Raw genomic sequence first — 14,867 nt, 5'->3', positions numbered from 1 at the left:
ATTGAGATGGTTTGGGATGAGTTGGACCACAGAGTGAAGGAAAAGCAGCCAACAAGTACTCATCATATGTGGGAACTCCTTCAAGACTGTTGGAAAAGCATTCATTATGAAGCTGGTTGAGAGAATGCCAAGAGTGTGCAAAGCTGTCATCAAAGCAAAGGGTGGCTACTTCGAAGAATCTAAAATCTAAAATATGTGACTCACCACCTGGAATTGGTCTTCCGTATATAGCAAAATGTGAAATGGTGTTTTTTGCATTGGATAAAAGTAGAAACTCAGAGCTACAAAATGGTATATCATACACTGCATTTGAGGAACAATGGGAAAGTAATTCTGCTTTGAAAGTTGATCAACTTTTGAGAAAATCGCCTTTGAATGTTTTGGTATCTAGTGAAGAGCTCTTCTTTGTCTACACCCATTCAGCATCGTTCACACCTTCTTAAGGTTTAGCCCCACCCATCTCATTTTGCTCTCGGAGCGCACACTTGACGCTCTGGTCAATGATTTGTTTACCTCTGGATAACATGAAAGCAGCCTAACCAGCTCTGCTGGCAAACATTTCATTACGCTTCTTGGCAGATGTTTACGGACCAAATGTAACAATTTTATTCGGATTTACAGATGGCCTACAAGTTTGTGTTTAAGGCACGAAAGGTTCACATGTTCGAGAAGGCATTTCTGCCAAAAAAACGCATTTTGATTTAAAAAATAAGTTTTACGTTCAAACGGCTGTCCTGTGAAGTTGTGACTTGCGACATACGCCTAGTATCCTGAATCGGTTCACATATATTTAGAAACTAAGACTTGGTAGGCTACCAGACACTCCATAACCGACACTCGTCAAAACCCCTTGCTGAGCTGAGACCCAAGAAGGTGTCTCATCCCCGCTGCAGCTTCACCTGCTTACGCTGGCCGTAAAATAAGACACATTTCAATCTGGAGCTGCAATTTTGAGCAATTAAAACAACTATCTTAAACATCTACCAGACAATAGTCACAATACACTGGAAGTAGGGTCATTACTGTCCATCAAGATGAGGTTAAGAGTAAAATAATGTATGTGACTTCGATGATAACTCCTATTATGTCATAATGCATGCCTTGCCTCATAGTGTTGATATCAGTGAGAGTCTTGTCATCTTATTTGGATTGACAGACAGACGCCCGTCAATGGATTGTTATACCTCTTAACCTTCAAAAATGAGAAAGAGGGAAAGACAGAGAGAGAGAGAGGGAGAAAGAGAGAAAGAGAGAGTGAGTAAGTATGTGTGAGAGAGAGAGAGAGAGAGAGAGAGAGAGAGAGAGAGAGAGAGAGAGAGAGAGAGAGAGAGAGAGAGAAAGACAGAGAGAGAAAAAGACAGAGAGAAGGGTGTCTCAAGAGGCAGTGCTTTTCAAGCTGCAGCATTTGTGTCCTCTCACACAGTAGATAGGGCCCTCTACTGGTATGTTAGAGAAACTGCTTCCCTCCACACCTGGCACACCACACCGCAACACAACAGCCATCATTATATCCTCTATTCAGTTGGAGTGTGTGTATTCACTAGGAACAAAATGGGAACAACTACCTAAACCTGTCAAATAAGAAACTATTATTTTCATTGCAAAACCTTTTCCGTTTCAAAACGTTTCGCTACGGAGTGCTCTGATGAATACCCCCTTGAACAGGAGGCTGAGCGATGACAGAATAGAGCTACTGGCCTATTGAATGAGAGAGGGTCCTCCATGCAGCACTATACAGACCTGCCAACGAACCCTTCTGGAATCAACTCAATTATCTAATTTCCCCCTGAAATTCATCTAATGGCGTATTATTGGCCCAGAAGATAGAGGAGAACTGTTGTCATTGAAGGAAATGGATCTTAAAATTGATATCCTTATTTAGACCAATTATCTGACATGACATCATCACAAAAAGCCAATGTGAGCATTTAGTAAATTTATTCATTTTTCAATAATTTGTTTGTTTGTTTACTGTTGTTGTTGTTTTAATCACCAAACATTGAAATCCAACACTGGAAATGCTGAGTTTTAACCTTAGTTAAAGTAGACCATATATTCTCGAGGGAACAAAAGCAGTACTGTTGTAAAGTACTATGTGTTGGGAGGAAGGGTCAGCTGATTACAGAGATGTCCTAACACCAGACAAAGACTAGGCATTATACCCTTCTGACAAAACAGCCAATCCACATTCACATCATTATCACGTCTTCCAGTGGAGTTGTCAGTAATCATAAAATGGTATACCATTGCTCTAAAGCGTTTGCCGGCCGAGTACATAGCACCTCTGAACAGAGTACCAGCCGTAATTTGTGTTTGTGGTAATATTTGTGTGTGGTAATATTAGAATTAAGGCCTAGTTAAATATTTTAACAAAATATCTATGACACTGTAACACATAGTTAATTCTATGTCAGATTATTATTAGACTATGTATTATCATTAAGCAATACAGCCTGAGGGGGTATGATATAGCCAATATAGAGTACCTCGGCTAAGGGTTGTTCTATACTCGACGCAATGCGTAGTCTCTGGATACAGCCCCTCTCTGGATATACCACAAACCCCAAAGGTGCCTTATTGCTATTATAAACTGGTTACCAACATAAATACAAGAGTGAAAATAAATGTTTTGTCATACCCGTACTATACGGTGTCATATTCCTGCCAATCCGGATTCAGGGCTCGAACCACCCAGTTTATAATTATTATTAGAAAACATGGCAATTGTAGCTTTCTCAGAAAGTATTTGGTCTGCGTGCATTGACGTTCAGATAATTTACATATTTTCCATATAATTTTGAGACCACCTTCAATGTCAAAATATTCCATAGCAAAACTAGTCCAATTTAAACCTCAATCAATTGCTTACTTGAAAATTGCTATATAATATATAATCCAAACTACTTAAAAAGCATCACAGAAGACACTGCAATCCAGTGCCAAGCACATTGTTATTATGAGGTCAGAAGCTAACCTCCCTGAGCTCTAAGCTCTGCCTTCCACACCTGAGAGGGAATCTTGGCAAAGCTGCTTTACAGAACAGTGCCAAAAGGAAACACTCACCAGAAAGAAGACTTCTGGCTACCAGTCAAGATCTTCTGGGCTCCATGTAAATAGACTGGACCAACACTCCCACTCCAGGTCTCCATTCGAAAAAGGTCTTCTGATCTCAATGGGTTAAAAAAATGAATCCAATGATTAATCACAACTCTTCCTCTTCTTCACAATGTAACAATGTAACAATGTAACAATGGACCTCAGACCATGGAGTTCCTTCCTCTCTTTCGTATGTCTTAATCCACTGATCTCTCTCTCTCTCTCTCTCTCTCTCTCTCTCTCTCTCTCTCGCTCTCTCTCTGTCTCTCAGTCTCTTGGTCTCTCAGTCTCTTGGTCTCTCAGTCTCTTGGTCTCTCAGTCTCTGCCCCCTCCCGACATACACACAGACAATCCCGTAGCCTACTACACTACAAGTCGGAGCGGATGTCCAGGGGCCTAGCTATAAATAGGTTTCTTCCGTGTAGAATGTCTCTTCCTATGAGAGTGAGGAGCATGGAGGCTGGAGGAGCCTGGCAGACCAAGCATCGCTCTCTCCAGGCTGATCCAGGCTGTATCACAACCGGCTGTGATTGGGAGTCCCATAGGGCAGCACACAATTGGGCCAGCGTCGTCCGGGTTTGGCCGGTGTAGGACGTCATTGTAAATAAGAACTGACTTGCCTAGTTAAATAAAGGTACATTTTTTTAAATCTTTTTTTTATCAGCCTTCCTCACCTCCCTATCAGTTTCACCTCCTCTCAGCCTCTTCGATGGGAGGAAAGTGATCAGTATAGTATGCAAGCCTTACGGGAAGAACTGGCATCCCATCTACAGTATAGGTATGACTAAGCAGAAATACAACAAGGGAAGTGAGAATCAGACATGGCTGCATGGACCTGTGTCATTGCTATTGATTTATGCTATTGGATACAGTGATCCAACGTTTTCAGCATTATGTGTTGCTTTATTGTATAACTTATTTAAAACACAAGAAGGAGGAAGCTGGCCATTGAGAGATGCCTGTGAAGACATGTGTTGCGGCGAAAACATTTTACTTGGAAAGTCCATCTGTAGATGCTCCACAGACGATCTACAGGCTTATCAGTAACATTTTAACTAACTATCTACTAACCCTAGCCCTAACTTTAACCCTTACCCTTATTCTAAATATAACTCTAAATGTAACCTCAAATCAAATCAAATTGTATTGGTCACATACACGTGATTAGCAGATGTTATTGCGGGTGTAGCGAAATGCTTGTGCTTCTAGCTCCGACAGTGCAATAATATCTAACAAGTAATATCTAACAAATTACATAACATATACCCAATACACCCAAATCTAAGTTGGAATGAATTAGAAAGCAGTTGCTTATCAACAAATTGCTTATCAACAGATAGTTTGTTGATAGTATGACCATCTGTAGAGCATGTCTGTAGAGCATCTACAGCTGGACTATCCGGACTATCCAAATAAAGTGTGACCTGGGTTGTTAACTCATACAGCTAGATAATCATGGTCCCATCCTGAAGCAATTTCTGGGATGAGAGCGCAGTCTGCTGGTAAGAAAGTAGCATTACAGTTGGCCCAGGCATACTTCACTAACATATTTAGTTTGTGCTCCTCCATCACGCGATGCAAATTCAAAACCAAATAACATTTTATGTCACATGCGCCGAATACAACGGGTGTAGACTTTAGCATGAAATGCTTGCTTAGGAGCCCTTCCCAAAGATAAAGAGTAAAAACAAATAGATATATAGTAACACAAGAGGAATAAAATGCACAATAATTAAGCTATATATGTGTGTGTGTGTGTGTAGTACATACAGTGCATTCAGAAAGTATTTAGACCCCTTCACTCGTTCCACATTTTGTTACATTACAACCTTATTCTAAAATGTATTAAAATGTTTTTTACCCTCATCTACACACAATACCCCATAATGACAAAGCAAAAACAGGTGTTTAGAAATTTACATATGTATTAAAAATAAAAAACTTAAATATCACATTTACTGTGTACAGTATATTGTTGTGAGTGTGCATAGAGTCAGTGCAAGAAAGGGTCAATGCAGATAGTCCATGTGTTTACACCATGTGTATCTGGGGCTCCCGAGTGTCGCAGTGGTCTAAGGGCACGACATCTCAGTGCTTGAGGTGTGTCACGATCGTGTACTGGAGAGAATGAGGACCAAGGCGCAGCTGGATAAGAATACATCTTCTCTTTTAATGAAACGAACGAAGATGAACATGGAACGAAAAAACACTATTACAAACAAACAAAATAACAAAACGACCGTTAAGCTACAAACGTTGTGCATAGACAGACAGGCTACAAACGTTCTGACATAGGCTCTCATTAATTGTGGGTAATTGTCTATGGCTACCCTAAATAAGGCTCCCAATCAGAGACAACCGACATCAGCTGTCTCTAATTGGGAACTCATTCAGGTAACCATAGACTCTTCTAGATCACTCACCAACATAAACAACGCTAGACATCTACACTAAACACAAAACCATATTTTACACCCCATAACCCCTTTACCAAATAAACATCCAAAACCAACAAAACATAAACATTACCCATGTCACACCCTGACCTAACTAAAATAATCAAGAAAACAAAGAATAATAAGGCCAGGGCGTGACATAACCCCCCCCTTGAGGCGCGAACTCCGGGCGCACCATACACAGTCTAGGGGAGGGTCTGGGTGGGCTCCCCTCCACGGTGGCGGCTCCGGCTCTGGTCGTAGTCCCCACGTCACCACAGTACCTAACCACCTCCTAGGCTTCCTCCAAACGACCCCCCTCCACATTAACCCCATTGCATTCAGGGGCAGTTCCAGACTAAGGGGCAGTACCAGGGTAAGCGGCAGTACCAGGGTCAGGGGCAGTACCAGGGTCAGGGGCAGTACTAGGGTCAGGGACAGTACCAGGGTAAGGGGCAGCACCAGGGTAAGGGGCAGCACCAGGGTAAGGGGCAGCACCAGGGGAAGGGGCAGCTCCAGGGTAAGGGGCAGCTCCGGACTGAGGAATGGCAGCTCCGGACTGAGGGACTGCAGCTCCGGACTGAGGGACTGCAGCTCCGGACTGAGGGACAGCCCATGGCTGGCTGACAGATCTGGCTGCTCATGGCTGGCTAACTGATCTGGCTGCTCATGGCTGGCTGACGGATCTGGCTGCTCATGGCTGGCTGACGGATCTGGCTGCTCATGGCTGGCTGACGGATCTGGCTGCTCATGGCTGGCTGACGGATCTGGCTGCTCATGGCTAGCTGACGGATCTGGCTGCTCATGGCTAGCTGACGGATCTGGCTGCTCATGGCTAGCTGACGGATCTGGCTGCTCATGGCTAGCTGACGGATCTGGCTGCTCATGGCTAGCTGACTGATCTGGCTGCTCATGGCTAACTGACTGATCTGGCTGCTCATGGCTAACTGACGGATCTGGCTGCTCATGGCTAGCTGACGGATCTGGCTGCTCATGGCTAGCTGACGGATCTGGCTGCTCATGGCTAGCTGACGGATCTGGCTGCTCATGGCTGGCTGACTGCTCTGGCAGATCCTGTCTGGTTGGCGGCTCTGGCAGATCCTGTCTGGTTGGCGGCTCTGGCAGATCCTGTCTGGTTGGCGGCTCTGGCAGATCCTGTCTGGTTGGCGGCTCTAGCGGCTCCTGTCTGACGGACGGCTCTAGCGGCTCCTGTCTGGCTGGCGGCTCTAGCGGCTCCTGTCTGGCGGACGGCTCAGTGGGCTCATGGCAGACGGGCGGCTTTGCAGGCTCATGGCAGACGGGCGGCTTTGCAGGCTCATTGCAGACGGATGGCTCAGATGGCGCTGGGGAGACGGATGGCTCAGATGGCGCTGGGGAGACGGATGGCTCAGATGGCGCTTGGCAGACAGGCAGTTCAGTCATTGCAGTGCAGACGGCAGACTCCTGCCGGCTGAGGCGCACTGTAGGCCTGGTGCGTGGTGCCGGGACTGGTGGCACCGGGCTGGGGACACGCATCTCAGGGCTAGTGCGGGAAGCAGCAACAGGACGCACAGGACTCTGGGGACACACAGGAGGCTTGGTGCGTGGTTTAGACACTGGTGGTAAAGGGCTGGAGACACGCACCATATAGCTAGTGCGTGGAGGAGGCACTGGTGGTACTGGGTTGGGGCGGGAAGGTGGCGCCGGAAATACCGGACCGTGCAGGCGTACTGGCTCCCTTGAACGCCGAGCCTGCCCAACCTTACCTGGTTCTATGCTCCCCGTCGCCTGACCAGTGCGGGGAGGTGGAATAACCCGCACCGGCCTATGTAGGCGAACCGGGGACACCATGCGTAAGGCTGGTGCCATGTACGCCGGCCCGAGGAGACGCACTGGTGACCAGATGCGTTGGGCCGGCTTCATGACATATGGCTCAACGCTCAGTCTAGCCCGGCCGATACGTGGAGCTGCAATGTACCGAACCGGGCTATGCACGCGTACAGGAGACACCGTGCGCTCTACTGCGTAACACGGTGTCTGCCCGTACTCTCGCTCTCCACGGTAAGTACAGGGAGTAGGCGCAGGTTTCCTACCTGACTTCGCCACACTCCCTTTAAGGCCCCCCCCAAGAAATTTTTGGGTTGTACTCACGGGCTTCCAGCCTTGTCTCCGTGCTGCCTCCTCATATCGCCTCCTCTCGGCTTTCGCTGCCTCCAGCTCTTCACGAGGGAGGCGATATTCTCCAGGTTGATCCCACGGCCCCTTACCATCCAGTATCTCCTCCCATGTCCAGAAATCCTTTATGGGTAGGTCCTGTTGCCTTGTTTTCCGCTGCTTGGTCCGATGGTGGGTAATTCTGTCACGATCGTGTACTGGAGAGAATGAGGACCAAGGCGCAGCTGGATAAGAATACATCTTCTCTTTTAATGAAACGAACGAAGATGAACATGGAACGAAAAAACACTATTAGAAACAAACAAAATAACAAAACGACCGTTAAGCTACAAACGTTGTGCATAGACAGACAGGCTACAAACGTTCTGACATAGACAATTACCCACAATTAATGAGAGCCTATGGCTACCCTAAATAAGGCTCCCAATCAGAGACAACCGACATCAGCTGTCTCTAATTGGGAACTCATTCAGGTAACCATAGACTCTTCTAGATCACTCACCAACATAAACAACGCTAGACATCTACACTAAACACAAAACCATATTTTACACCCCATAACCCCTTTACCAAATAAACATCCAAAACCAACAAAACATAAACATTACCCATGTCACACCCTGACCTAACTAAAATAATCAAGAAAACAAAGAATAATAAGGCCAGGGCGTGACAAGGTGTCACTATGGACACCCTGGTTTGATTCCAGGCTGTATCACAACTGTCTCTGATTGGGAGTCCTATAGGGCAGTGCATAATTTTTCTGGGTTTAGCTGGTGTAGGCTGTCATTGCAAATAAGAATTTGTTCTTAGCTGACTTGTCTAGTTAAATCAAATAAATTAAACACCAGTGGTGTCATTAGGCCTGGGCTTTCGGAGCTCCAGCTTCCAGATGTTTTTGATCCAGCCCCGAACCTTTTTATGGTCTAGTCATTTCAGTCTGATATGAGTTTCCATAACCACACATCACTTGCGCTACGCAATATTTCAAAATAGTGTTTTACTGAGCAATTTTTATGACAAAAAATAAACAATACAAATACTAAGCTAGGCAGAGTGCTGTGATTGGTTAAGATTTCCCAACGCAGTGGACCTCTCACGTCCCCTTGACCCCTCCCGCACAGGTTAGATGTCAATCTCATTACTCTGCAATAAATCTGTCACTCAGTCAGGGTCTGGATATTTGGGGGGACTCATGATGGCGGCATGAGAGGCCGTAACATTTCTAGCTGAGGAACAATTTTAGGCTGTAGTTGCAACAAAACAAATTGATTTAGCCATACAAAGTTGCCATTTTGAATTGTTTTGTAATTAATCAAGCCATTGAAATATATTTTGGGATGATTTTCAACCAACAAACTAGCTATCAAAAAGTTTCAGCGTGTTTAGCTAACTAACATCTTCATATAAACTCAGCAAAAAAAGAAACGTCCTCTCACTGTCAACTGCGTTTATTTTCAGCAAACTTAACATGTGTAAATATTTGTATGAACATAACAAGATTCAACAACTGAGACATAATCTGAACAAGTTCCACAGACATGTGGCGAACAGAAATTGAATAATGTGTCCCTGAACAAAGGGGGGGTCAAAATCAAAAGTAACAGTCAGTATCTGGTGTGGCCTCCAGCTGCATTAAGTACTGCAGTGCATCTCCTCCTCATGGACTGCACCAGATTTGCCAGTTCTTGCTGTGAGATGTTACCGCACTCATCCACCAAGGCACCTGCAAGTTCCCAGGCCCTAGCCCTCACCCCCCGATCCAACAGGTCCCAGACATGCTCAATGGGATTGAGATCCAGGCTCTTCGCTGGCCATGGCAGAACACTGATATTCCTGTCTTGCAGGAAATCACGCACAGAACGAGCATTATGGCTGGTGGCATTGTCATGCTGGAGGGTCATGTCAGGATGAGCCTTCAGGAAGGGTAGAGGTCTTATAACCTATTCCATTCTACAGGTAAACATGTCAGGATGAGCCTTCAGGAAGGGTAGAGGTCTTATAACCTATTCCATTCTACAGGTAAACATGTCAGGATGAGCCTTCAGGAAGGGTAGAGGTCTTATAACCTATTCCATTCTACAGGTAAACATGTCAGGATGAGCCTTCAGGAAGGGTAGAGGTCTTATAACCTATTCCATTCTACAGGTAAACATGTCAGGATGAGCCTTCAGGAAGGGTAGAGGTCTTATAACCTATTCCATTCTACAGGTAAACATGTCAGGATGAGCCTTCAGGAAGGGTAGAGGTCTTATAACCTATTCCATTCTACAGGTAAACATGTCAGGATGAGCCTTCAGGAAGGGTAGAGGTCTTATAACCTATTCCATTCTACAGGTAAACATGTCAGGATGAGCCTTCAGGAAGGGTAGAGGTCTTATAACCTATTCCATTCTACAGGTAAACATGTCAGGATGAGCCTTCAGGAAGGGTAGAGGTCTTATAACCTATTCCATTCTACAGGTAAACATGTCAGGATGAGCCTTCAGGAAGGGTAGAGGTCTTATAACCTATTCCATTCTACAGGTAAACATGTCAGGATGAGCCTTCAGGAAGGGTAGAGGTCTTATAACCTATTCCATTCTACAGGTAAACATGTCAGGATGAGCCTTCAGGAAGGGTAGAGGTCTTATAACCTATTCCATTCTACAGGTAAACATGTCAGGATGAGCCTTCAGGAAGGGTAGAGGTCTTATAACCTATTCCATTCTACAGGTAAACATGTCAGGATGAGCCTTCAGGAAGGGTAGAGGTCTTATAACCTATTCCATTCTACAGGTAAACATGTCAGGATGAGCCTTCAGGAAGGGTAGAGGTCTTATAACCTATTCCATTCTACAGGTAAACATGTCAGGATGAGCCTTCAGGAAGGGTAGAGGTCTTATAACCTATTCCATTCTACAGGTAAACATGTCAGGATGAGCCTTCAGGAAGGGTAGAGGTCTTATAACCTATTCCATTCTACAGGTAAACATGTCAGGATGAGCCTTCAGGAAGGGTAGAGGTCTTATAACCTATTCCATTCTACAGGTAAACATGTCAGGATGAGCCTTCAGGAAGGGTAGAGGTCTTATAACATATTCCATTCTACAGGTAAACATGTCAGGATGAGCCTTCAGGAAGGGTAGACGTCTTATAACCTATTCCATTCTACAGGTAAACATGTCAGGATGAGCCTTCAGGAAGGGTAGAGGTCTTATAACCTATTCCATTCTACAGGTAAACATGTCAGGATGAGCCTTCAGGAAGGGTAGAGGTCTTATAACCTATTCCATTCTACAGGTAAACATGTCAGGATGAGCCTTCAGGAAGGGTAGAGGTCTTATAACCTATTCCATTCTACAGGTAAACATGTCAGGATGAGCCTTCAGGAAGGGTAGAGGTCTTATAACCTATTCCATTCTACAGGTAAACATGTCAGGATGAGCCTTCAGGAAGGGTAGAGGTCTTATAACCTATTCCATTCTACAGGTAAACATGTCAGGATGAGCCTTCAGGAAGGGTAGAGGTCTTATAACCTATTCCATTCTACAGGTAAACATGTCAGGATGAGCCTTCAGGAAGGGTAGAGGTCTTATAACCTATTCCATTCTACAGGTAAACATGTCAGGATGAGCCTTCAGGAAGGGTAGAGGTCTTATAACCTATTCCATTCTACAGGTAAACATGTCAGGATGAGCCTTCAGGAAGGGTAGAGGTCTTATAACCTATTCCATTCTACAGGTAAACATGTCAGGATGAGCCTTCAGGAAGGGTAGAGGTCTTATAACCAATTCCATTCTACAGGTAAACATGTCAGGATGAGCCTTCAGGAAGGGTAGAGGTCTTATAACCTATTCCATTCTACAGGTAAACATGTCAGGATGAGCCTTCAGGAAGGGTAGAGGTCTTATAACCTATTCCATTCTACAGGTAAACATGTCAGGATGAGCCTTCAGGAAGGGTAGAGGTCTTATAACCTATTCCATTCTACAGGTAAACATGTCAGGATGAGCCTTCAGGAAGGGTAGAGGTCTTATAACCTATTCCATTCTACAGGTAAACATGTCAGGATGAGCCTTCAGGAAGGGTAGAGGTCTTATAACCTATTCCATTCTACAGGTAAACATGTCAGGATGAGCCTTCAGGAAGGGTAGAGGTCTTATAACCTATTCCATTCTACAGGTAAACATGTCAGGATGAGCCTTCAGGAAGGGTAGAGGTCTTATAACCTATTCCATTCTACAGGTAAACATGTCAGGATGAGCCTTCAGGAAGGGTAGAGGTCTTATAACCTATTCCATTCTACAGGTAAACATGTCAGGATGAGCCTTCAGGAAGGGTAGAGGTCTTATAACCTATTCCATTCTACAGGTAAACATGTCAGGATGAGCCTTCAGGAAGGGTAGAGGTCTTATAACCTATTCCATTCTACAGGTAAACATGTCAGGATGAGCCTTCAGGAAGGGTAGAGGTCTTATAACCTATTCCATTCTACAGGTAAACATGTCAGGATGAGCCTTCAGGAAGGGTAGAGGTCTTATAACCTATTCCATTCTACAGGTAAACATGTCAGGATGAGCCTTCAGGAAGGGTAGAGGTCTTATAACCTATTCCATTCTACAGGTAAACATGTCAGGATGAGCCTTCAGGAAGGGTAGAGGTCTTATAACCTATTCCATTCTACAGGTAAACATGTCAGGATGAGCCTTCAGGAAGGGTAGAGGTCTTATAACCTATTCCATTCTACAGGTAAACATGTCAGGATGAGCCTTCAGGAAGGGTAGAGGTCTTATAACCTATTCCATTCTACAGGTAAACATGTCAGGATGAGCCTTCAGGAAGGGTAGAGGTCTTATAACCTATTCCATTCTACAGGTAAACATGTCAGGATGAGCCTTCAGGAAGGGTAGAGGTCTTATAACCTATTCCATTCTACAGGTAAACATGTCAGGATGAGCCTTCAGGAAGGGTAGAGGTCTTATAACCTATTCCATTCTACAGGTAAACATGTCAGGATGAGCCTTCAGGAAGGGTAGAGGTCTTATAACCTATTCCATTCTACAGGTAAACATGTCAGGATGAGCCTTCAGGAAGGGTAGAGGTCTTATAACCTATTCCATTCTACAGGTAAACATGTCAGGATGAGCCTTCAGGAAGGGTAGAGGTCTTATAACCTATTCCATTCTACAGGTAAACATGTCAGGATGAGCCTTCAGGAAGGGTAGAGGTCTTATAACCTATTCCATTCTACAGGTAAACATGTCAGGATGAGCCTTCAGGAAGGGTAGAGGTCTTATAACCTATTCCATTCTACAGGTAAACATGTCAGGATGAGCCTTCAGGAAGGGTAGAGGTCTTATAACCTATTCCATTCTACAGGTAAACATGTCAGGATGAGCCTTCAGGAAGGGTAGAGGTCTTATAACCTATTCCATTCTACAGGTAAACATGTCAGGATGAGCCTTCAGGAAGGGTAGAGGTCTTATAACCTATTCCATTCTACAGGTAAACATGTCAGGATGAGCCTTCAGGAAGGGTAGAGGTCTTATAACCTATTCCATTCTACAGGTAAACATGTCAGGATGAGCCTTCAGGAAGGGTAGAGGTCTTATAACCTATTCCATTCTACAGGTAAACATGTCAGGATGAGCCTTCAGGAAGGGTAGAGGTCTTATAACCTATTCCATTCTACAGGTAAACATGTCAGGATGAGCCTTCAGGAAGGGTAGAGGTCTTATAACCTATTCCATTCTACAGGTAAACATGTCAGGATGAGCCTTCAGGAAGGGTAGAGGTCTTATAACCTATTCCATTCTACAGGTAAACATGTCAGGATGAGCCTTCAGGAAGGGTAGAGGTCTTATAACCTATTCCATTCTACAGGTAAACATGTCAGGATGAGCCTTCAGGAAGGGTAGAGGTCTTATAACCTATTCCATTCTACAGGTAAACATGTCAGGATGAGCCTTCAGGAAGGGTAGAGGTCTTATAACCTATTCCATTCTACAGGTAAACATGTCAGGATGAGCCTTCAGGAAGGGTAGAGGTCTTATAACCTATTCCATTCTACAGGTAAACATGTCAGGATGAGCCTTCAGGAAGGGTAGAGGTCTTATAACCTATTCCATTCTACAGGTAAACATGTCAGGATGAGCCTTCAGGAAGGGTAGAGGTCTTATAACCTATTCCATTCTACAGGTAAACATGTCAGGATGAGCCTTCAGGAAGGGTAGAGGTCTTATAACCTATTCCATTCTACAGGTAAACATGTCAGGATGAGCCTTCAGGAAGGGTAGAGGTCTTATAACCTATTCCATTCTACAGGTAAACATGTCAGGATGAGCCTTCAGGAAGGGTAGAGGTCTTATAACCTATTCCATTCTACAGGTAAACATGTCAGGATGAGCCTTCAGGAAGGGTAGAGGTCTTATAACCTATTCCATTCTACAGGTAAACATGTCAGGATGAGCCTTCAGGAAGGGTAGAGGTCTTATAACCTATTCCATTCTACAGGTAAACATGTCAGGATGAGCCTTCAGGAAGGGTAGAGGTCTTATAACCTATTCCATTCTACAGGTAAACATGTCAGGATGAGCCTTCAGGAAGGGTAGAGGTCTTATAACCTATTCCATTCTACAGGTAAACATGTCAGGATGAGCCTTCAGGAAGGGTAGAGGTCTTATAACCTATTCCATTCTACAGGTAAACATGTCAGGATGAGCCTTCAGGAAGGGTAGAGGTCTTATAACCTATTCCATTCTACAGGTAAACATGTCAGGATGAGCCTTCAGGAAGGGTAGAGGTCTTATAACCTATTCCATTCTACAGGTAAACATGTCAGGATGAGCCTTCAGGAAGGGTAGAGGTCTTATAACCTATTCCATTCTACAGGTAAACATGTCAGGATGAGCCTTCAGGAAGGGTAGAGGTCTTATAACCTATTCCATTCTACAGGTAAACATGTCAGGATGAGCCTTCAGGAAGGGTAGAGGTCTTATAACCTATTCCATTCTACAGGTAAACATGTCAGGATGAGCCTTCAGGAAGGGTAGAGGTCTTATAACCTATTCCATTCTACAGGTAAACATGTCAGGATGAGCCTTCAGGAAGGGTAGAGGTCTTATAACCTATTCCATTCTACAGGTAAACATGTCAGGATGAGCCTTCAGGAAGGGTAGAGGTCTTATAACCTATTCCATT

The 14,867-nt window shown here is 44.5% G+C and overlaps 1 protein-coding gene across 7 annotated transcripts in view; it reads right to left on the bottom strand.

Annotated features, from left to right (window-relative positions):
• The window catches only part of LOC129851436 (neuron navigator 1-like), a 151,330-nt gene extending 148,027 nt beyond the window's left edge, over positions 1 to 3,303 (bottom strand). For 6 of the 7 annotated variants that reach the window (XM_055917963.1, XM_055917968.1, XM_055917965.1 and 3 more), the window contains exon 1: positions 3,064 to 3,302. The gene's annotated coding sequence lies outside the window, so the exon portion shown is untranslated. Of the gene's footprint in view, positions 1 to 3,063 lie in introns of all 7 variants that reach the window. The other variant, XM_055917967.1, reaches the window with a different exon arrangement.
• Positions 3,304 to 14,867: the final 11,564 nt, after the last annotated feature.

The sequence above is a fragment of the Salvelinus fontinalis genome, chromosome 3, assembly GCF_029448725.1.
Source record: "Salvelinus fontinalis isolate EN_2023a chromosome 3, ASM2944872v1, whole genome shotgun sequence".
In the NCBI taxonomy this organism is placed as follows: domain Eukaryota; kingdom Metazoa; phylum Chordata; class Actinopteri; order Salmoniformes; family Salmonidae; genus Salvelinus; species Salvelinus fontinalis.
The sequence above is the reverse complement of the archived record's forward strand: the minus strand, read 5'-3'. Positions and strand labels throughout refer to the sequence as shown.